The sequence below is a fragment of the Microcaecilia unicolor genome, chromosome 1, assembly GCF_901765095.1.
Source record: "Microcaecilia unicolor chromosome 1, aMicUni1.1, whole genome shotgun sequence".
Classification (NCBI taxonomy): Eukaryota; Metazoa; Chordata; class Amphibia; order Gymnophiona; family Siphonopidae; genus Microcaecilia; species Microcaecilia unicolor.
The window spans coordinates 92,295,549-92,319,251 of NC_044031.1; the positions used below are offsets into that span (position 1 = coordinate 92,295,549).

The 23,703-nt window shown below is 42.4% G+C and overlaps 1 protein-coding gene across 7 annotated transcripts in view; it reads right to left on the minus strand.

Moving 5' to 3' along the window:
• Positions 1–23,703, minus strand: part of CREM (cAMP responsive element modulator) — a 443,843-nt gene that overhangs the window by 339,810 nt on the left and 80,330 nt on the right. For all 7 annotated transcript variants that reach the window (XR_003941665.1, XR_003941662.1, XR_003941664.1 and 4 more), the window contains one exon: positions 5,322–5,389. The gene's annotated coding sequence lies outside the window, so the exon portion shown is untranslated. The remainder of the gene's footprint in view (positions 1–5,321; positions 5,390–23,703) is intronic.

The following is a 23,703-nucleotide window of genomic DNA, read 5'->3' on the forward strand; positions in this document are numbered from 1 at the left end:
GTGAAAAAGAATTTTCTGACAAACCTGCAATCTCTAGGTTTACCATTTTCCATTCTCTGGAAAATATCTGTTTCTATATTAATACCTTACAAATATTTAAATATCTGTATCATATCTCCCCTGTTCCTACTCTCCTTTAGGGTTATGCATATTCAGGTCTTCCAGTCTCTTCTCATATGCCTTTTGGCGCAATTCACAAATCATTTTTTGTCACCTTCCTCTGGACCACTTCATGTCTTCTTCAAGTCAAGCTCCATCTCTGGCCGTCTTCAAATCTAAGCTAAAAGCCCACCTTTTTGATGCTGCTTTTAACTCCTAACCCTTATTCACTTGTTCAAAACCCTTATTTTATCATTCTCACTTTAATATTCCCTTATCTCTTGTTTGTCCTGTTTGTCTGTCCTAATTAGATTGTAAGCTCTGTCGAGCAGGGACTGTCTCTTCATGTTCAAGTGTACAGCGCTGCATACATCTAGTAGTGCTTTAGAAATGATAAGTAGTAGTAGTAGTTCTTACATCTTTACAAGGTAAAAATCACACATAGACCAGATTCACTCCATAAATAACGAGGATAACTCAAAACATCCAGTGAATCATAATGCTGACACTCGCACTTTTTTTTTTCTTTAAATAGAGGAAAAATACCTCATACAACTGTGGCAAGCAACAACGCAAAAACAGGACCACTAAATCAGCAAATCCACGTGCACACAGTTAAAAAAGACAGTCATAAGTCAAAAAAACTTCCACTGTGAAGTTGCTAATAAAGCAATCCAAAATTGAAAAAATGTAAATAAAGTGAAACAAAAAACTGTCACATCCAAATGAATCTTCAACATGTTAGTGCCATGCAAGTAGAATCATAATACTTGAGCACTTATCTTAGTGGGGCTGTGACTTCTTAATGGTGCTGTGTCTCAATACATGGTCGCTCAATCTTGGCAGGATAACAGAAAACAGTGTGGTCCCGATGGACCCGTTTTGCATCAAGTTTCTTCTGGAGACCTCACTGCACTCCAAATTGGAAGGTAGTTACTCCATTGCTAGTCACCCAGGTTAAATGCATCTGTCATCAATGTCTTGGAGGGGAGGGGGGAAGAATTTGAATAGCAGTCACATGGTTAAATTGGTTCAAATGGTCCACTAAGATAGAGACTTTTCTACAGAAGGAGTGACAATGATGGCATCCACTACAGTAGGTTCCCTCATGGTTTGATACCACTGAGAAGCTAAAGTACACTGGGCCAGCCTCAAATGGAGGTGTGCCATGAGTATGGCGTACACAGTTGAGGTCATGTGGTCTAATGCATCTGCCAAGTTGAAACCTTCTGGCTCTGATGAATTTGCAGTGATATAGAGACCAATGTCTCTGCTCATTGCTCAGAAAGAAAAGCTCGAGCCTGATCCATGTCTAGCAGAGCTCTTATGAACTCTTAATTGTTGTACAAGAAGAAGATGGCACTTGGGGTAGTTTATAATTAAGCCTAGTAGCTCCAGCACCTGAATAGTTCGTTGCATGGATTCCTGAACTCCACCCTTCTACATGCTCTTCACCAGCCAATCATCTAAGTAGAGAAACACATGGACTCCCAGTCTATGTAGTGATGCTGTGACAACTGAAAGGCATTTTGTGGACACCCTGGAAGCCAACGCAAGGCCAAAAGGCAAGATGCAATAGTAAAGTGGTGTTTCCCTATTCAAAATCCTGTGATTGGGATGTATCTGAATGCAGGTATAAGCATCTTTCAGTCCGGAGAACATAATCAATCATTTTCCTGAATCATGGGAAGTAGGGTGCCTAGGAAAACCATCCTGAACTTTTGTTTTCCCAGATATTTTTCCAGGGCACTTAGGTCTAGAATGGAACGACCTCCCCCCTCCCCCCCGTCTTCTTGAGAACCTGGAAGTACTTGGAGTAAAATCCCCTCCCTTTTTGCCGTGGTGGCACAGGTTTGACCGCATCAGCCTGCAAAAGGGCAGAGAGCTCTTAACTTTTATGATTTCAGTGGACAATTTGGAGGAGTATTTTCGAATTGTAAAGTGTAGCCCGTTCACACTACTTTGAAAATCCACTGGTCTAAAGTTACAAGGGGCCATCTGTGATGGAAAAAATTTAGCCTCCCTCCTACCAGTAGGTGGTCAGCAACTTTTATTGTGGCTATGCTCTCATGGAGCAGTCAAAAGCTCATCCCTTGCTTTGGACAGAGAAGCCATCTGGGACTTCTGGCTCCAGCCCATGGCAGCAGAGAAATCAGAACTCTGGGTTGACTGGGATGGATGGAGAGGGTGGAGCAACTCTACACCTTTAAGAACAGTAAAACCTTCACATCTAATCGGGAGGGGGGAAGACAAAGGGGGTCTTGATAGCATTCAATAATTCCCGTCCTTGGCGCATTGAAAAAACTATTTGAGATAAGAGGTGTCGTTTCTTATTACTAGTCTTTTCAGTGGGGACTCAAAAATACACTAAAGTCAATGTATATAGGTCTAACACAGACCACAGGGAATTTTTTCACCAATTGGATCAGATAATATTGGCACATGGGGAGGGGTCAGTGTTAGTCGTGGGGGAACTTCAATCTCACCTTTAATCCCAGACTAGATAATTCGACCCCAACAATTCAGTATGCCCAACAGAGCCGCTCGTTGCTACATGCATTTTTAGGTAGATGGCATTTAATAGATCTCTGGTGACATAATAACCCTGTGCAGAAAGAATACACATATTTTTCATCAGTCCATCAATCTTATTCTCATATTGATTTCTGGCTAGGCAATGCTTCAATTCTTTCGTGTACTCAAGACCAGCAGATAGAGGCTCGTACATGGTCAGATCATAGCCCAGTTGTTCTATGTCTTTGATCTCGGGCTCAGTCAAAAGTCTCCCCGCAGTGGTGCTTGGATGATGCCTTGCTTTCTGATGCGACTAATGTTCAACAACTTGAGCGTCTGGTCAAAGAACATATTCAATTAAACGATAACGGGGAAGTCACACCAGTGGGGTCATGTGAGGGCACCTTATAGCATTAAAGGCTCACGTGAGAAAGGAGCATAGGCAGGCGGAGAACTCTTTTTGGAAACATTTAGCTGAGGTAGATAAACTTATATTGACACACAATTCACGCTCTCCTCCGCAAGCTTTGCTAGATCAAGCACATAAGCTTCCGCAGGAGCTTCATGAGTTGCAATTGGCCGACATGTCGGAGCAAATGCAGAGGGTCTGGCAGACGCATTTTGAATTCGGGAATACAGCGAGCAGACTTCTGGCCCATAAGTTAAAAAAGCAGGCAAGTCAAGCTCATATTTCACAAATGAGGGATGGTAATGGAGTGGTCACCTCAGACCCTGAGGAGCTGCAACTAATGTTTCAATAGTTTTATGTGAAACTTTACACACCCGATATTAATCCCTCGGAAGAGGACATATCAGCCTTTCTAGACCAGGTTCGCTTACTGAGGTTAATGGAAGGGGCCCAACATAGGACATCTAGACCTACTGAGTTGGATGAGATTCTAGACGCAATTAGGGCCTTGCCCCTGCCAAGTCTCCGGGACTGGATGGCTTCACGAATAAGTTTTACAAGATTTTTGGTAAGCTTTTGGGCCCTCTCCTTCTGCGGGTGTTTAACTCATTGTGAGAGGCACTGGCACTCCCAGAGACTTGGAAATTGGCTCTCAATACGGTTCTGCCTAAACTGGGTAAGGATCCACAACTATGCAGCTCTTATAGGCCGATCTCTTTACTAGGGGTGGACTATAAAATCTTTACTAAGATATTGGCTTCTCGCTTACAACACTACCTTCCTCTTCTGGTGCAACAAGATCAGGCAGGGTTCGTTCATGGGCGTCAAACCTTTGACAACATTCGTCGGGTGTTTCATCTTATTCACTGTGCACAATCCTCAAAAACCCCTATGTGTCTACTCTCATTAGACGCTGAGAAGGCGTTTGATAGGGTGCATTGGCCCTTCCTGTTTGCAGTGGCAGACAGAGTGGGAATTTCGGGCTGTTTTCTTCATTGGCTACATCTTTTATATGAGAGGCCCACTGCTGTTGTGAGAGTAAATGGTAGCCATACATCTCAGTTTCCCTTGTTTGGGGGCACAAGACAGGGCTGTGCCTTCTCTCCTCTTCTTTTTGTACTGGTGATCGAACCGCTGGCTATCTATATTTGTACACACCCATATATCGAAGGGCTACGGAGGGGGACGATAGAATCAAGAATCCTTTTGTTTGCAGATGACATTACTTACCTTAACTGAGCCGGACACCTCCTTTCCAGTCTTGACTTCGGTGCTGCAGGACTATGGCAGGGTGTCAGGCTTTAAGATAAATATGGACAAATCGGAAGCTTTAAATATCACAGTCCCGGATGGTCAGGTTAAGAGGTTGAGCTCCAGTTATCCCTTCCACTGGGCGCCTCGATTTGTCAGATACTTGGGGGTCAATTTGACCAAACGCCTGGAGGATCTCTATGAGGCAAACTTCCCTGCTAAAGTGCGAGAGCTATTTTTGGAGATGGAGAGATGGAAGGGATTGTCGATTTCTTGGCTAGGACGCATAAATGCGGTTAAAATGATTATGCTTCCTAAGTTGCTATATCTGTTCATGGCGCTACCGATTTCCGTTCCTGATAAATTTTTTCAAGGCTTGCATAGGAGATGGAGACAGACGAAACACTGAATATGAAGGAAAAACCAATATGGGAAATGAGAGAAGAAAAGACAAACCCACCCTCCCCGCTGCATGGAAATAAAACTGTGTTTGGTCCTGCGCAAGAACTGTGGGTGGGAACATGCCCCATGGATACTATCAAAATCTTCTGTCAGTAAAAGAATGCTGGGGAGCATTTCTGCGCTGGAGCTCTGTCGGTGATGTCACCCATATGTGAGAATATATGCTGTCCTGCTTGTGCTTAGAGAATATGAATTTCCCCCCAAACATACCCCATCATAATTCTCCTACAACCCATACTGTGATTAATTTGGTGTACAAAATGGCTGCCAAGGAAAAAGTCATTACTGATGACAGTTGTGAATATATATTTGTAGAACATGAATATGTGCAAAAATAGCCATCTCCAATTTCTCTTGGCCACCCTGACATATCTGAAAAGTTGTCGTCAACATAATACTGAACAGAAAACTTACTAGAGAGGGAGAGACACACAGTGCAATCACATAAGCCTCCCTGCCTTTGGAAAGTAAGCAAAATACCTATGAATATTACTGTCAATCAGATGCATTATCAAATAATTAATAAAAAATTACAGTAGAATTAAAAAAAAACTAAATTTTCTGGGTTATAAGTGTCTACTGTTACCTCTCAACAGTGATGCAGTCATCAATAATAAATGATCTCTGACAGCTCAGCTGCAATGTAATCAAGCTCTGAAAACAATCAAATAAAAATGATGATTAATATACTGACAAACACAATGACAAAAAAAGCAGATATACAAGTCAGCTTCAAAATATGTTATAGATCCCAAACACTGTAAATAAATCAGAAATGCTTTCTCTTACAAATTGAGAAACAAATACCTAATAAGGTATAGGCAGTACTTATTGTCATATTCTATACCTAACACTATCAAAATTTTTACAAGAATTACATAAGAACAGTAGTAGAACACAATACAAATCCATAAAATACAAATAAAAACACTGACACTGCTGCAAATTAACCATTCTGATTAATTACATACCAACTGCAGAATCCAGTCAATCATAGATGGTTAAATTTAATTTAATGTTAATTTCCTGTCCTTTAGTCCTGCTACACCAGGTTTCACAAGTCACAAGTGGATTGTATTCCCTTCCTACCTGCAGATGGAGGTAAAAAAAATTATTCCTTCCAGTGACCTCACCTCTACAAAGGATCAAGCTGTCTGGAAAATTCCAGTATGCCTCTGCCAAAGCATCTGAAGTTCCCATATACCATACCCATGCCCTATCCAACCACTGCAGCATTTTTGGTTTTGGGGAGCTTTTTTTCCCTATCCAAACTAAATCCTGAAATCAAATTAATACCACTTGAGAGAAAAGCAGAAAACTCAAGGAGTCCCTTGAGCCAAAGCCTTCCAGGGCAGGTCACAGAGTGGGGTAGAAGGTCTATAGAAAGGAAATTAACAGGTATGACTTAATTTCATCTTCCTTAATGTTCAGCTACAGCAGTCTACACAAGTGAGATACACCTAAGAAGAACCTCACTAGGTTGGGGAAGGTAAGTCTTCTTGAATAACTGCTCTGCCAAAGTCTGACTGGGCTCTAGCCGGCACATCCACTCTATAATGTATCATAAAAGCATGGCATGAAAACAAGACCACCACTCCACAGATACCCTTAGGCGAAACCACTCAGGTCTCAATCCAAGACATCACCTGTGCACGAGTCAAGTGTACTCGCAGACCTGAAAGAACCAGTTTGTTTCTGAAAATATAGGAAGCCTCAATGGCAGTCTTTAACCAGTATGTAATGGAAGCAGCTTGGGCCATTTTAAACAATAAACAAATTATCAGAGACGAAAGGGGTTGGTCTCTTGAAAATACCAAAGCAGGACTCCAGACATCTGGAGTCTTCTGGCTTGCATGTCTGCACAGGAGAACACCCACAGCAGGGGTGACACAAAAGATGATGCAGAAATTAATCCAACGGACTGAAACAGTTCACATCAGAGACTTTATTCACTGTAAAACGGACTCGACACAAAATCATGTTTCAGTCACAAGGCCTGCCTCAGAAGTCCCTAAACAAATACAGAAGAGAACCACATACAAATAAAAAAATATCATACTACTTAAAAAATAAAAACTAAAATTACTGATATAAAGGTTAGAATATAAAACAAAAAAATGTATATTATATAAAACGAATCCAGTTAAAACTTAGATATAAATAAGAGAAAAGCAAGTATACAAAATCAAAGAATCCTATATAATAAAAAGCACCTCCAACATTCTGATGCTGACTCTGTGGCACTGTGGCAGTGTAGGGTTCATAAGTCTGTAGTTCAGCGTGTCATTGGCTCTCACTGTCCCCGCCCTCACGTCGAGGAAACAGAACGCTGCATAGTTGCCAAGCAAACAAACGCGACATCACAGGAACGAAGAACCAATCAGACAGAATGGAACTTGGAGGAGGGAAGTGGAGTGGATTGAATCTCTAACAAACAATCATATACAGGGAGGTATGAACATCAGTGGAGGCAAGTGCACAGAATGGAAGGAAAGACAAACATTTAATCACTTTGTTACTCAAACACATACACAGACATCACACACACACTCAATCACTCTGTGTATCTCTCTCTTACACTGTCTGTAAAACACACTGTCACTCTCAGTCTCTCACATGGGCAACTGTATGTTGCATTCTCACGAGTAAGGAGCTCTTCTGATGTGATTGTTAAACTGATTGAAGGGCCTGAACAAGGAAAACTTTTACCACATTGTAACACAATTTACACAAAAAATATTGTATATAAAGAAATCTTACACATGTAAACAACAATTATATTCAGAATACAACCGTGAAAACATTAAGGACAGGAACTCATTACATTGCTAGCGCCTGTTTCATTGCGTTAAGAAACAGGCCTTTTTTACTAGTGTATATATAAAAGGGAAATCAGATGTTCAGATGTACAGTACAGTTAAAACCATGATATAACTGAAGAATAATCACTTAACTTTGATTTTGTATACTTGCTCATCTCTTATTTATATCTAAGTTTTTACTGGATTCATTTTACGACTATATATATATATATATATATATATATATATATATATATATATACATACATATACACACACACACACACTAGTAAAACAGGCCCGTTTCTGACAAATGAAATGGGCACTAGCAAGGTTTTCCTCGGAGTGTGTATGTTTCAGAGAGTATGTGTGAGACTGACTGTGTGAGAGAGAGAGAGAGTGAATGTGCGAATATGTGTGTGAGACAGAGAGCGAGTGAGACTGCTGGGTGCGAGTGTGTCTCCTCTGTCCCCCCTCCAGCCAACCAGTAATTTTCCTCTCTCCCCTGCTCCCTCTCCAGCCACACAGCAATTCTACTTTTTCCCTTGCCCCCCTCCAGCCACCCACCAATGCTCTTCTCTCCCCTGCCCCCCCCCTCCAGCCACCCAGCGAGTCTCCTCTGTCCCCTGCTCCCCCCCCAGCCACCCAGCGAGTCTCCTCTGATTCCTGCCCCCCCTCCTCCACCCAGTGATTTTCCTCTCTCCCCTGCCCTCCCTCCAGCCACCCAGCGATTCTCCTCTCTCCCCTGCTCCCCCTCCAGCCACCCAGCGATTCTCTTTTCCCTTGCCCCCCTCCAACCACCTAGCAATTCTCCTCTCTCCCCTGCCCCCCCTGCAGCCACCCAGCGATTCTCCTGTGTACCTTGGCCCCCCTGCAATTCTCTTTTCCCTTGCCCCCCTCCAGCCACCCAGCGATTCGCCTGTGTCCCCTGCCCCCCCTCCAGCCACCCAGTGAGTCTCCTCTGATCCCTGCCCCCTCCAGCCACCCAGCGATTCTCCTCTCCCCTGCCCCCCCCTCCAGCCACCCAGCGATTCTCCTCTCTCCCCTGCCCCCCTCCAGCCACCCAGCAATTGTCCTAACTCCCCTGCCCCCCCTCCACTTTAATCAGCATATATTAAATTCCCCCCATGTGCTACAGAAAAGCACCAAGCATATCCTATATAATAAAACGCACCTCCAACGTTCTGAAGCCGTAGTTCCGGAACGTTGCAGGAATGCTTCAAGGCTTCACTTTCTCGGCTTCAAAATGTTGGAGGGCTTCAGAACGTTGGAGGTGCGTTTTTTTTTTTTTTTGTTTTATATTCTAACCTTATCAATAATTTTTTTTGTGATTTTTTTTATTTGTACATGGTTCTCTTCTGTATTTGTTTATGGGACCCCTGAGGCAGGCCTTGTGGCCAAAACAGAATTTCATGTAGAGTCCATTTTACAGTGAATAAAGTCTCTGATGTGAACTGTTTCAGTCCGTTGGATTTATTTCTTACCTGATAATTTTCTTTCCTTTAGCTGCAGCAGATGAATCCAGTAACTGATGCATTGTGTCTGTCTACCAGTAGGTGGAGATAGAGATTACAAGCTGAAGTGAGTGATACTGGACGACCAGCCCCTCCATCAGCCAGCACGTCGCATCACAAAGCAAAATCTGGCCACAATCTGAAATCCTTCCTCACTAATGAAGAACCACAGCAGCCAGTACTGTACCGTAATACATGGTAGACTGCCAATTCTGGTATACTGTAAACTGTTGAAAAGCTCCACTTCTTCTTTTACTTTTTTTGTTGAGGCAGAAAAGGAACAAAAACAGACAGTAGAGTATAAATGCGACAGAAAAATACGGGACGGATCCTGGATTCATCTGCAGCTAAAGGAAAGAAAATTATTAGGTAAGACAATTTTACCTTCTTTCGTGCAGGCAGATGAATCCAGTAACTGGTGGGATGTACCAAAGCAATCCCTAAGGAGGGAGGGAAGCCATCACCCTCCTCGCCAACACCGTTGCTCCATAGGAAGCATCTGACCTAGTGGCCACATCCACTCTGTGATGGCAAGAAAAAAAAAGTGTAAAGAAGCCCAAGTAGCCGCTCGGCAGATCTCATCCAAAGACAGAACTGACATCTCTGCCCACAAACTGTATTGACCCCTACTAGAATGGGCACGCAATGGCTCCGGTGCAACAAGGCCACTCAAAAGATAAACCAAAGCAATTGTCTCTTTGATCCATCTAGCAGTGGCCTTCGAAGCCGCATCACCGCCCGCAAGGCACCCGAAAGAAGAACAGGTGATCCGATTGCCAAAAGTAGTTAGACATCTGCAAATATGGGAGAAGAACCCGGCGAACATCTAAGAGAAAGTTTCCCGAAATTCGATGGAAAATCCTCTTCCCAAAAAGTCGGGAGAACGAGAGGTTGATTGAGGTGAAAAGCAGATATGACCTTTGGTAGGAATGAAGGCACCCTCCGCAAGGTGACCCCAGGCTCTGAAAACTGTAAAAATGGATCTTGACACGATAGGGCTTGGAGCTCCAAAACCCAAAGTGCCAACGCCATAGGTACCAAAAACACCACCTTCAAGGTGAGGTCTTTATCAGAAGCGCTATGCAAGGGCTCGAAGGGTGGCCCCTGTAAAGCGCACAGGCCTAGATTTATTTATTTCTTTGTTGCATTTGTACCCCACATTTTCACACCTATTTGCAGGCTCAATGTGGCTTACATAGTACCGTCAAAGGCATTTGCCCAATCGGAGGATAACAAATACAAAGTTGCATAGTGATCGTATGAGGTATAAGTGGAGGGTCGGAATGGATGAAGATTGCGTGATGTCCTGTTCAATCATAGTCATGCTGTGTTGGTAGGTGAAGAGGGTTATGTGGGGTCGCTGGGGTAGGCCTTTTTGAAGAGGTAGGTTTTTAGTGATTTCCTGAAGTTCAAGTGGTCGTGAATTGTTTTCACAGCTCTTGGGAGCCCATTCCATAGTTGTGCGCTTATGTAGGAGAAGCCGGCTGCATAAGTTGTTTTGAATTTCAGTCCTTTGCAATTTGGGTAGTGTAGGTTTAGGTAGGATCTTGACGATCTGACTTTATTTCTTATTGGTAAGTCTATAAGGTCTGTCATGTATCCTGGGACTACGCCGTACATGATTTTGTGGACTAAGGTGCAGATTTTGAAGATGATCCGTTCTTGGATTGGGAGCCAATGCAACTTTTCTCGGAGGGGTTTGGCACTTTCGAAGCGTGTTTTGCTGAATATCAGCCTGGCTACTGTATTTTGGGCGGTCTGGATTTTTTTAATGAGTTGTTCTTTGCAGCCCGAATAGATTCCGTTGAAATAATCTGCATGGTTTAGGACCACTGATTGTATTAGGTATCGAAAAGTTGCTCTTGGGAAGAAAGGTTTTAATCGTTTGAGCTTCCACATTGAATAGAACATTTTCTTTGTTACAGAGTTTATTTGGCTCTCGAGGGTAAGGTTGCGATCGAGTGTGACACCGAGTATTTTCAAACTGTCCGAGGTAGGGAGGGTATGTCCTGGAGTATTTATGGTTGTGGGTTTGTATTTGTTATATGGAGAGGAGAGGATGAGGCAATGTGTTTTTTCGGTGTTCAGTTTCAGTTGGAATGAGTTTACCCAGGAGTCCATGATGGTCAGACTATCGTTGATTTTGTTGGTTATTTCTGTCAGATCATGTCTGTAGGGGATGTATATTGTAACATCATCTGCGTACATGAATGGGTTAAGGCCTCGGTTGGATAAGGACTGTTCCAGTGGAATCATCATCATGTTGAAGAGTACTGGTGATAATGGTGATTCTTGAGGTACTCCGCAGACTGCTTTCCAGGGTGGTGATATGTTTGACTTTGATTTTACTTGATAAGTTCTGGTGGTCAGAAAGCCTTTGATCCAGTTAAGTACGTTTCCTTCAATCCCGAAGTGGCCTAGTATTCTTAGTAGTATGTTGTGGTTTATCATGTCGAAATCGCTCGACATGTCAAACTGAAGGAGGACTATGCTTTTGCCTGTGCCAATCTCCTGCTTGAATTTGGCCAGGATGGTGAGTAGGACAGTTTCGGTGCTATGATGGGATCGGAATCCTGATTGTGAATTATGTAGTATTGAGAACTTGTCCAGGTATTCTGTAAGCTGTTTAGTCACGAAGATCTCCATCATTTTTACTACTAATGGGATAGACGCAACTGGGCGGTAACTGGTGATATCATTTGTGCTTTTCTTGGCGTCTTTTGGTATTGGGGTGAGTAAGATGTTGCCATGTTCCTCAGGGAAGAGACCTTGTTGTAACATGAAGTTTAGATGGGATGTAAGGTCTGCTATGAAGCGGTCTGGGGCAGACTTGAGTAGACGACTGGGACATGTATCCGGTTTGCAGTGGGTCTTGACTAACCTGTGAGTTGCTTGTGTAACTGATTCAGTGCTGAGGAGATTAAATGTTGTCCAAATGCGGTCAGTTGGGTATCCTTCGGAGGATGGGTGCAGATCGTTGAAAATTTCGATGTCGGTATTGTGATGAGGAAGTGTGCTGTGTAGTTTTATTATTTTTTCGTTAAAGTAGTTAGCAAGTTTGTCTGCGGGTGGGATGCCTGTGTTGGTTGTGGTGATAGGGGTGGTGTCTAGTAACTTATTTAACGAGTTGGAATAGTTTCTTCATATCTTTATAGTCCGGTCCTAATTTGGTTTTGTAGTAGGACCTTTTGGTTTGTTTTATTGCGTATTTGTATTTTCTATGTATTTGTTTCCATGCGTTGAGTGTGTGTTCATCTTTTGTCTTTCTCCATACTCGTTAAGTTTTCTAGATTGTGTTTTGAGTTTTTTTTAGTTCGTCATTGAACCAAGGTATAGTGTTTTGTCTTGTTGATATTTTTGTTTTTTAAGGGTGCTATTTTGTTTAGCACGTTGTTGCATCTGCCATCCCAGTGGTTGAGATAAAGTGCGGAATCAGTGCGTGTTGTCCATTCGTTGTCGTATATTTGTTGCCACAATATTTGTGGATCGATTTGCCCTCTTGTAGTGTAAGTAGTGCGTTCTGGTGTACTGTTTGAGCCCTTCTTCCGCCAGTTTAGAGTTAGGTTCAGTTTGTAATGGTCAGTCCAAGGTATTGCTGTCCATTTGATGTCTGTTATTAATAGATTAGTGTCTGTAGGTAGTTTATGTGATAGGAGGTCCAATGTATGGCCTTTCATTATGGGTAGTTGCATGTGGGGTCATTTGAAATCCCAGAACTGTAGGAAGTCTTTACACACAAGTGCATTTGTGGAGTTGGGGTCTTCTAGGTGAAGGTTAATGTCGCCTAGTAGCAGTATGTTGTTGTTATTTACACAGTTGTTTGATATGAAGTCCATGAAGATGAGCTGACTTTCCTTCCAGTTGCCGGGTGGTCTGTAGAATAATACGCAATTCAGGTGTCACGTTTTCACTGCTGGAAACTGGTTTGTGAGCCCTTGGGGCACTACCGAGGAGCAGCAGTGGCAGGCAAAACCACCCCACACCGGAGACTAGGCAGAACAGGACTGGAACTCCGGACTGGAGTTGCATCAGAGGCAAACAGGCAGGACTAAGCAGAGCAGGTATCCCTTAAACTTCACCTGGCCACTTTTCACCAGGAGTTGAGCTTCTGGCTGCAGGTGGCCGGCAGGACTTACTGGACAAGGCAGGACTGGATACCCACTAGGCTGAACCAGGACTGAGGGTCAGAGGGGGAAGGAATAAACATGGGCAGCAAGGCAGGAAACTGGGCTAGGACTCACAGAAATGACAACACAACACAAGGCAGGGAATGGACAAGCTAGGGGACAGAAACTGGAAGCTGCAAGCAACCACAAAAGCAGGAAACAAACACTGACAAACAAGGGAAAGAACTAAAAGCTGCAAGCAGCCACTGAAGACAGACAACACAGAAACCTAAGCACTACACAAAGAACAACAAACAAGGAGCAAGACTAAGAAACAAGCAAACCCTAAACTAAACATAGACTAGCTAGAAACAGGCAAGAACTTCAGGCAAGAAACTAGAACAAGGAAACAAACTCAGGCTGAAGTGCAACAAGCACCAACATACCAGGGCCTTAGACGATGCAAAGGCCAAGCAGAAAGGTTTCAAAATGGCTAATAAGCCCAGCAGCAGCTGACTCAGCTGCAGCAATCACCAGGCAACTAAGGGTGCTATGCAGGTTCAAACAAAACAAGCAGGTCTGGCAGTCTGGAAGATCTGGACCGAACTGAAATCTGGAATGTGTGACAGCACACAGACAATCTAATGAAGCCAGCACACAGAGACAGAGACAGAACTAACTCACAAAGAACAGACAGAAGCCAACTCAGAAGCTGACCACAGGAAATAAGGTGAATCTGAGAGGGGTCACGGCCACAGACGTGACATCAGGTGATCGGTTAGGGAGTTGTTTTGATTCTAAATGAGGCAATTTCTAGTTGGGGTGTTATGGAGGTGGCTGTGGTTTCGGTTGTGAATTTTTCTTGGTATATTAGTGCTATGCCTCCACCTCTCTTTTGCGATCTGGTTTGGTGGGTGATTTTGTAACCTGGCGGGCACAGTTCACAGATTATGGGGTCGTTTTGGTTGTGAATCCATGTTTCATTGATAAAGATGAGATCGAGGTTTTCTGAGGTGATCCAATCTGATATTGTTGTTGTTTTGTTGATTATGGATCTAGCATTGATGTAGCCTACCTGGATGTTTTGGTATGGGGCTTCTAGGTTTGGTGTTATGTGAATTTTTGTTAGTTGTCGTTCCTTGGGTGATGTGTGTTTGTTGTGGTCTTTCGTCTCGTTTTGTTGGTGATGTCCATGTTTAGATAGGTTTTCTTTGGTGTGATGAGAGTCAGTTTAGTGGAGTGTGGAATGTTTGATCAGTCTTTGGTGATTTTGTAGGGTGGGTATGAAGTAATGTTCTATGAGTGGGATGGATAGTGCTAGGTGGATCAGTGAAAGGGAGTAGATTACCAGAAGTATTTTGATTGTGTTCATTTTGGTGTCAATTTAGGATATATAGGTTACTTACAGTCAGATGCTCAGGAGTGAAGTCCTGGACACCTGTAAGTCAGACTTACAGTGAGAGTGGGAGCTCAGCAGTTCTGATGGGAATATAGGCTCACAGTGAGAGTTCAGCAGTTCTGATACAAGTAGAGCCTCAGAAGCAAACTGCCTATTGTGGGAGGTGCTTTCTGGTATCACCAATCGTCTGCCTGGTTTGAAATTATGTTGTGAAACATGATGGCTGAGGAAAGCCTTCCCCAAGAGCAGGCTACAATAAAGGTTGGAGCTCAGCAGCTCTAATAAGAGTGTAAACTGCTATAAAAGTGGGAGCTTAACAGTTCTAAAGTAAGTGCAGGCTTACAGTGAGAGTGGGAGCTCAGCAGTTCTGATGGGAATACAGGCTCACAGTGAGATTAAAGCTCCAGGTCAGACACGGCTACTAAAATGGAGGGCGCAGGTGAAACGAACCTGTAAAAAAACGAACCACATCTGGATGAGCGGCCAGGTCGAACCTGACATCCCACCGTGAAAACAGGCTAAGGTTGCCACCTGCACATGCCAAACTCTTCTGTAACCCATCTTGCAAGAAGGCCAAGAGTTGGGAAACCGATGCCTGTGGGGGCGACCAAGGATGAGCCTCACACCATGCGACAAAAGTATGCCAAACACAAGCATATGCTGTTGAGGTAGATTGTTTCCAGGCCTGTAACAAGGTCACTATCACCGCATCCAAATAGCCCTTCTTCCTGAAACATGCCCACTCAAGAGTCAGGCCATAAAACCAAATTAGTAGGAATCCTTCATCCAAACTGGCCCCTGATGAAAAAGGTCAGGATGGACCGGAAGACGCAGGAGTGGCTCCACCAAAAGCTGAACCAAGTCCGCATACCAAGGCCAATCCAGAGCCGCCAGGATGACCCTTCCTCCAAAGCTAAAGCACTATCTCCCTGCAAAGGCTCTGAACAGCAAACCAAGCATAGCCCCTTCGCGGATCTTCAGCTCCCACAGCGGGAACACCGTTTCACTGCTTCTGCCACCATCACCGCGTGGTAGACAGACACAATCCACCAGCTACTGAATTAATCTGCTGCCAGCGCTAAGGAAAAGAGAGATCACTTTCAGGGGAAAGAAGGGGACTGTCAAAATGGATATGCTGTGGGTCCCAACATGACAGTGTCCGAAGCTCTGACACCCTCCTGGCTGAAGCAATCATCACTAAGAAGACTGCTTTCAGCATTAGCTCATAGAGTGAGGCTGCCCACAAGGAATCAAAAAGGCCGCAAAAAAACACACTGAGTACCATATTCAAGTCACAAAAGGTAAGGGACAGTCAGATGGAGAGATGCAGATGGGTGACCCCCTTCAGAAGGTGCACAATGTTGCCATGAGCTGCCAAAGAAACGCCTAGAACCTTTACCCAGCAAAGAAAGAGCTCCCAACTTTACCTTTAGGGAGTTAAGCACCAAGCCCTGATTGAACCCCTGCTCCAGCAATATAAGCAACAATAGAACTTCTTGAAGACTGCCCAAATAGAATTTTTTAAATTAGATATTTTACAAATGATTTGAAATTCCACAGGCAACCAGTGAAGCTGAATTAATAAAGGGGATGAACGTTCAAATTTTAATTTTAAAAATTAATCAAGACACAGTATTCTGCATTCTGCAGCAACTTAAGTCTTTTCCAGGGTTTTTGTCCATCCTTGGTTCACTTCCTCCGAGTCAGGGTACAGCAGTGCAAACGTTGTCTGACAATGCTACGACTATGGTGTATGTCAACAAATGGGGAGTGCAGAGGTCTCCCTAGAGTTGGAACAGTTGTACATGGCTGGTGTTTTATCTGCTGGCACTCATGTTGGTCCATTTAGTGAGATTGGACAATGTCCAGGTGGACTTTTAGCTGGCAGACACCAGAAGCAAGGACGTAGGAGCTCAGTCTAGCGGCTGTCTGCCTTGTGGTAAAGTGTTGGGAGAGTTCCAGTATTTGAACTGATGGCAACTTGCCAGGAATTGCAAAGGCTGCATAACAAATTGAGGTCTTCTCTGTTTCCCAACAGTTTTAGGTCTAAGAGGAAAACAATTTTTAGAAAGTTCATTCTGTTTTCAGGATGTTAAAATTTGGAACTCACTTCCTCTTATTATCCGGTTAATACCTTTTTATCTTTTTCATAAATCTAAAAATTGTAATTATGTTTTTGTAATATTCCTAGTATTATTCACTGAATTCTTGATTTGTGACTTTACTTTGGACCGTACTAGGAGAAGGCTGGTTATAAATACATGAATACAAAATATGTGACATTGTTTTTATTGATAGAATCAAAACAACAGGAATTCTGCATTTATCAAAGTACAAAGTCTCTGCTCATATAAACACATAAAGGAGCAAATCATTAGTCCAAACAAATTATCATCAAACTTTTTAACCCAGTCCCCCCTCCACAAGTTCCCTGGTTACAACCACACTATATGTTTATCCAACCCTCCCTTGCCCCCCCACCCTTGACCTGTCGCCATTATTATCTTGCTTAGAAATTCAAGAAAAGACTTCTTCCCTTAAAAGGAAGAGTCACCCATAGAGGCTTCCACATCGCTCTGAATACAAAATATAAACAAACTAGTAAAAAAGGCCCGTTTCTGTTTTAAAGGAAACAGGTGCTAGCAAGGGTTTCCTCGGAGTGTGTATGTTTGAGAGAGTGTGAATGTGCGAGTGTGTGTGTGTGACAGAGAGAGAGTGAGACTGGGTGCGAGTGTGTGTGTGTGAGAATGAGAGTATATGCCAGGGTCCCCCCCCCCTCTCTCCCAGTTCCAGGGTCATCCCCCCCCCCCCTGGTATGTCTCCCATTTGCAGGGGTGTCCCCCCCTCCCTTACTTCCTCCCAGTTGCAGGGTCCCCCCTCCTCCCTTTTTCCCAGTTGCAGGGTCCCCCCTCATCCCTTCCTCCTTTTTTCCCCGTTGCAGGGTCCCCCCTCCCCCCTCCCTTTTCCCAGGTTGCAGGGTCCCCCCCTCCCAATTGCAGGGTCTGTGTGTCTCCCCCCTCCTTTTGTCCAGTGGAAACAGCTGTAAAAACAGCAATGAGAAGCAGCTCCTAGGTTTCCTTTTTTTTTTTTTTTTTTGAGTGTATAGGAATGACGGCTGCTTTGGGGAGTGGAAACAGAGATTAACCAATGGGCTTCCTTGCTTACCATACACTTGCTTTGTTCACTTCCACTCCTGTCTATTGAACATCCTACAGCATGTCATAGCAGCCAATCAGTGGCACTTCAGGAATGACATCACTTTTATCTACTCCACTTTCCTTTTCCACGGTTCCAGACAGCCTCAGAACGTTGGAGGTGAGAATTATTCTATAGGATAGCTCTCAACTCCAGGTGACATATGAACACACCAGTGTTGTATAATAAATGTAACTTGTCACTGTACTTAAGTAAAAGTTTTGTTACTTTTACTTGTAAAGAAGTACAGGATAATATTTGTAACTTTTACTGAAGTAATAATTTCACCAATTTTTAGTACTTTTACTCAGTTACACCTGATGCTTGCAGTTAGAAGTAAAAAGTAAAAGCGGAAGGGAGATGTAAGTGACAATTTCTCAGTAAGCCAAATTAAACAGCGAAACTAGGCACAGGATTTTGCTATTGCAAACTTCATCACACAAACAGTAGATCATCTCATCTTAAATTTTGCTGTTCAGTGAATATAGCCTACAAGAACAGTGGAATTGCCTGTGTTTGTTGAACTAGTTACTGGTCTCCAGTCAAACAGAACAGTGATGAGCTGTGTCCTTTTAAGTCGAAGACAAATCTGAAGCTGGTAACAATTCCTAGTGAACAGAAATGTCTCTTACCACAAGAGACTGCTCGTCATCCCATGGGAAATTCTGCATTGGGGTGACTGTAAACTGAATTGATAAGAATCTGTCTGGCCTTAAGACTGAAGGATGTTCTTCAAGATATTCAAACAGAGTTTGCCATCAGACAAAAAATTGTTAGAACAATATGATACAAACTTTGGGAAAGCCTTCTCTATAACTGGACAGCATGATTTATTTATTTGTAGCATTTGTATCCCACATTTTCCCACCAATTTGCAGGCTCAATGTGGCGTAGATTTGCCGTAATGGTGGTTGCCATTTCCTGGTAACAGAATTACAAAAGGCATTGCATTAGGTGCATACATACATGGTGCATACATACTTGGTAAAGAAGAATACGTTATGGTATTACATCTTGGAGTCCTGTATGGTAATCCTCTTATTATTGTCTACTTAATTGCATATTATTTCATGAGTGAAAGATTGGATTGTAGTATACATTAGTTCATCGAACGACTATAGACAGACCATAATTGACATATGGAATGAAGTGGTAGTGCTTGATCATTATTAACAAAGAGGTTATTCATTCAAGTGAAAAAGAGTTCGGTTTTCTAGTTCATGTGCAGTCTTATTATTTAGTGTTGAGGATGGATGTTATTGGTATGCCTTCTTGAACAGTCAGTTTTCAGTAGGCTTCAGAAGATAGTTAGGTCTTGCGTTGTTCTTATGGCCTTCGGTAGTGCGTTCCATAGTTGTGTGCAGATGTAGGAGAAACTGACTGAGTATGTGGATTTACATTTTAGCCCTTTACAGTTGGGATAATGGAGATTGAGGAATGAGTGTGCCGATCTTTTTGCGTTCCTATTAGGCAAGTCTGTAAGGTCTGACATATAGGCCGGGGCTTCCCCGTGAACGAATTAGTGGACCAGGGTGCAAACTTTAACGTAATTCATTCTTTTAATGGGAGCCAGTGCAGTTTTTCTCTTAGGGGCTTGGCGCTTTCGTATTTCGCTTTCCCAAATATGAGTCTGGCTGCTGTGTTTTGGGCGGTTTGAAGCTTCTCAATGATTTGTTCTTTGCATCCGGCGTAAATGGCATTGCAGTAATCTAGATGGCTTTGTACCATTGATTGTACTAGGCTGCGGAATATTTCCCTTGGAAGAAATGTTTGATCCTTTAAGTTTCCACATTGAGTAGAAACATTTTCTTTGCTGTATTTTTCGCATGGTCTTCGAGTGTGAGATTTCGGTCAATTGTGACTCCCAGAATTTTCAGGCTGTCTGAGACCGGAAGAGTGTAGTCTGGGGTGTTTATAGTATTGGGTTTGTTTGTGTTATATTGTGAGGATAGGATAAGGCATTGTGTCTTTTCTGCGTTTAGCTTTAGTTGGAATGCGTCCGCCCATGAGTTCATTATTTGGAGGCTGTGTTTGATTTCATTTGTGATTTCGGTTATATCATGTTTGAACGGGATGTATATCGTGACATCGTCTGCATAGATGTACGGGTTGAGTCCTTGGTTAGATAGCGATTTGGCTAAAGGTGTCAACATTAAGTTAAAAAAGGTTGGTGAGAGCGGTGATCCTTGTGGTACTCCGCATTCAGGTTTCCATTGTGTCAACGTTTTTGAGTTTGAAATCACTTGATATGTTCTTGTTGTTAAGAAGCCCTGAAACCAACTTAGTACGTTTCCTCCAATCCCAAAGTAGTCTAGGATGTTCGAGAGTATTTGGTGGCTAACCATATCGAACGCGCTGGACATGTCAAATTGTAGGAGCAATACATTGTTCCCAGTTGCAATCAATTGTTTGAATTTGGTTATGAGGGTGGTTAGCACTGTTTCAGTGCTATGGTTGGATTGAAATCCTGACTGTGATTCGTGCAGTATTGTGAATTTGTTTAGGTAGTTAGTAAGTTGTTTGGTTACCATACTTTCCATTAGTTTGACTATCAGAGGGATGGATGCTACTGATGATGATAAAGATAAAGATGAAGATGAAAGTGATGAATTAGACAGAACCACTTCTAATGCAGATGACAACAACAATAAGGATGATAAAGTACTCTTTGCTATATGGAAGGCAAATGTTCAGAGACTCCCTTGATCATAACTTGCAGACCCAGTCAGAAGACATCAGTAATACTGAAACCTGACCTGATTTGAAGGAACTTTTTATTAGTCTGAACAATCCACTTCCTGACTCAGAAGTTGTTGAACCTTTTTAGCTGTGTTGGATTAATGACTCACAATCACATTCACATGAGTGGCAGTCATTTTCAAAAATTTAGTTTTACTAAAACCAAAGTGGATTGAATTGCAAAAGCAATATAGCTGTTGGGATAAAAACATTAACAATAATTGCATTCATTGTAGTTGTGGTACTTTTACTGCTCACTCAAAAAGTATTATATTAAGCAATAACTTTTTACTTTTACTTAACTAAAGTTTTTAATGCATTCTTCACTGTACTTTTACTTAAGTATGTATATTCTTTCCTCTTTTTAGGCCTGTTACTAAGGCTTAGGCCTAAGGCCTGTACTGTTTGGTTCTCACAAGTTAGCCTACTAACTCAGCATCTTGTGTAACAATCATTGCCTTCTCAGGAGCTGAGAACTGATACTTCATAACATTTGTTTGCAGCTGAGTATGTTTTTCATATAAGGTGGATGTAACCTTGATAGTTGCTAAGGGACTGAGGACACAGTGAGCCTACCAGTATGTTGCATTTGTGGAGAGAGACAGAGAGGACACAAGGGTATTGTTCTGGCTGTGCACGCAGAACTGACACAGAACTCGTAAGTAATTAACCAATGGCCACCGACTGTTCACGTGCAAACACATCAGGAGAGATTGACAGAATACAGGAAAAATCCATATATGGTATAAGGCAACCTAATGGTGCTCGTTTATGGGAAATCACATGATTTATGAGAAATGTAATTTGCAACAGTATATATGTGATGTTTGGGGCATTGTTAGGAGAGCAGACCTTGTCTTTTAGGATGTGCACTGCTGACTGGCAACCTGCCCCAGGGAGAGAACTATTTTGTATTACTCTATGAGATGCTAATAAAAGTAATTATTGGCTGCGCCTAATGGAGTCTAAGTTCTCTTTCTTATTATTTTTTTTCCTCAGCCTATGAGGCTGTACTGTTTTTCCCCTCACTATCAGGGCTAGGAGACGGGAAAAAACACATTTTGGCGCTATCCGAACAGGGACCTGATTGCCCTGTAATTAGCCTTAATAGCCCTCTAAACTAATCAAAGAAAAAAAAAAATGAAAGAAAAAAAATGAAAAAAAAATCAGAAAAAAAATGATGAAAAAAAAAATCAGGAAAAGAGAAAAAAAAAAGGAGAAAGAAGTGTGAGCTATTTCTATAGCTGGACTGTGGAGATTGTGATTACTCCGGAGTTTGATATGAAGTGATGTGAAGAACCTGCAGGCAGTATTTGAATCTCACTGCAAAGGGCTAGGTGGTGGCTGCGGTCCCTAGCATAAGTGCAGGTGAGCTGGGTGTGGATGCGTCGGCTGCACAAGGGGTGCAGGTCTGGAATTTTGTTTTAAGACGTCTGTAAGTATTATATATATTTTTATTTTCATGGGGGATGTTAATTGTTAATTATCAACTGCTTTCACTGACAGCAGGAGCTAGATTGTATATTTTAATTTGTGCGCACCACTAATTCCTTATTGCAGAAACCTTTTGTGAATGATTTATTAACATTGGAGCAGGATAACAACTCAGTATCTGTAGTTTGCTTAAGTACTGTTCTTCCCTTGTACTTTGTAAAATGCCATAAATTGTATAAAGTCTAAGGAGGAATACATATATATATTTTTTTTTCTCCTGCCCCGCTTCTCTTGTAGTTTTGTTTGTGAGATGGTTAAGAGTTTTGTCACAGCAGGTATTTCTTTAAAGTGCTGGAGTGTTTGTACAGACAGCGAGACTTTTTCTGGGTTTCTTGTGACATCATTTTAGTAAGAGAGAGAGAAATTTTTTAGTTGCAGTCTGTGTTACTTGAAAAAATTAACTGTACTTTTTTTTCCCTAAATTCCTGGCACAGCTTGCTTGGTTTAAAGCTGCTCTGTCTACAGCTTTCTCATTGTAGCCCCGTTAGTTTCTGTTCCTTAGGATAACTGTTTTGTGTCCTTAAACTTTTGGTTAAACACAGCTGGGGTTTTTTTTTCTCTCTCTCTTCCTCGATTTCTGGCAGATGTTGTACTGTTCTTTAAAGCACTAGTTTATTTTATTTTTTTCTTCCCTTTCTGTTGTTTCATAACTGTGATGTGTGTGCGTGCAGACTGGCCAGTTTGTGTGGGCGTGTGAGCATAACGGGGTTTTTTTCAGGAAGAATTCAGCTGCTTGTAACTTTATTGTACACAGACCAACTGGGTTTCCTGCCTTTTTGCTCCTTTATTTTAGCTGTGCAGATTTGTCCGACCATTAATTATGTCCTGTTTATTTTACTCAAGTCTTACGGCAGTCCCTATTGCATTTTACCTTTCAGCTGCGTTGTGATTCAAGGGACCTGATTTACAAGAGCAGATGAATCTTTAAAATGCACAGCTATATGGTAACCCTGAATGCGCTACCTTTTTAATTTCTAAATTATAGGCTCTTTTTTGCCTGATATTTTTATAGCTTAATTTCATTAGATTGCCTTCAAATCTTATCATTAAATTCTTTGTAGTATGTTTCTTCGCTAGCTAACAGGCTCATGCCAGCATTGTTTTTCCTGGTTTTCAAAGCTAACCACCACACTGCTGTTCCCAAGGTCTACCTTTAAAAAAAAAAAAACCTTTACAGTTTATGAATGTTGTACTCCTTGTATGCCTGAGTTTATGATTATCTTAAAAGTCATGTGTTGTCTCACATAACCCTTATGGTCGGCAATAAAGAAATTACTTTCCTGTGTAATGTATTTGATGATGCAGTATTAATTCCTTTATCCTCTGATACTATTATGTTGTTTGCTTCACCGGTTTGAGACGAGGGTTCCTAATGAAGCACCTCCCCTGTGCAGCCGGGCTTACCCTTGCAAGAAGGTGGTCTACTCTGGTTACCCAATTTTTTTCCCTCTTGATGACCTTGATAAGGACCCAGTCTCCTGCTTGGACCTAGCCAAGCTCAATAGGTTCAGGATCTGTGAACACCAGTGACCAACAACAGAAAATGAAAAACAATTAGGATGGAGGTGGTAAAGGGATGCCCCCCCCCCCCCCCCCCAGTGGGTTTGTGTAGGAACAATTTCAAACAGCTCAAAACAATCTCCCCATTTGCCTAAAAAAACAACCCAGGGCGTGAATCTCTATCTAGTATCTGATATGAGACCAGCCAAAAGTATACTAA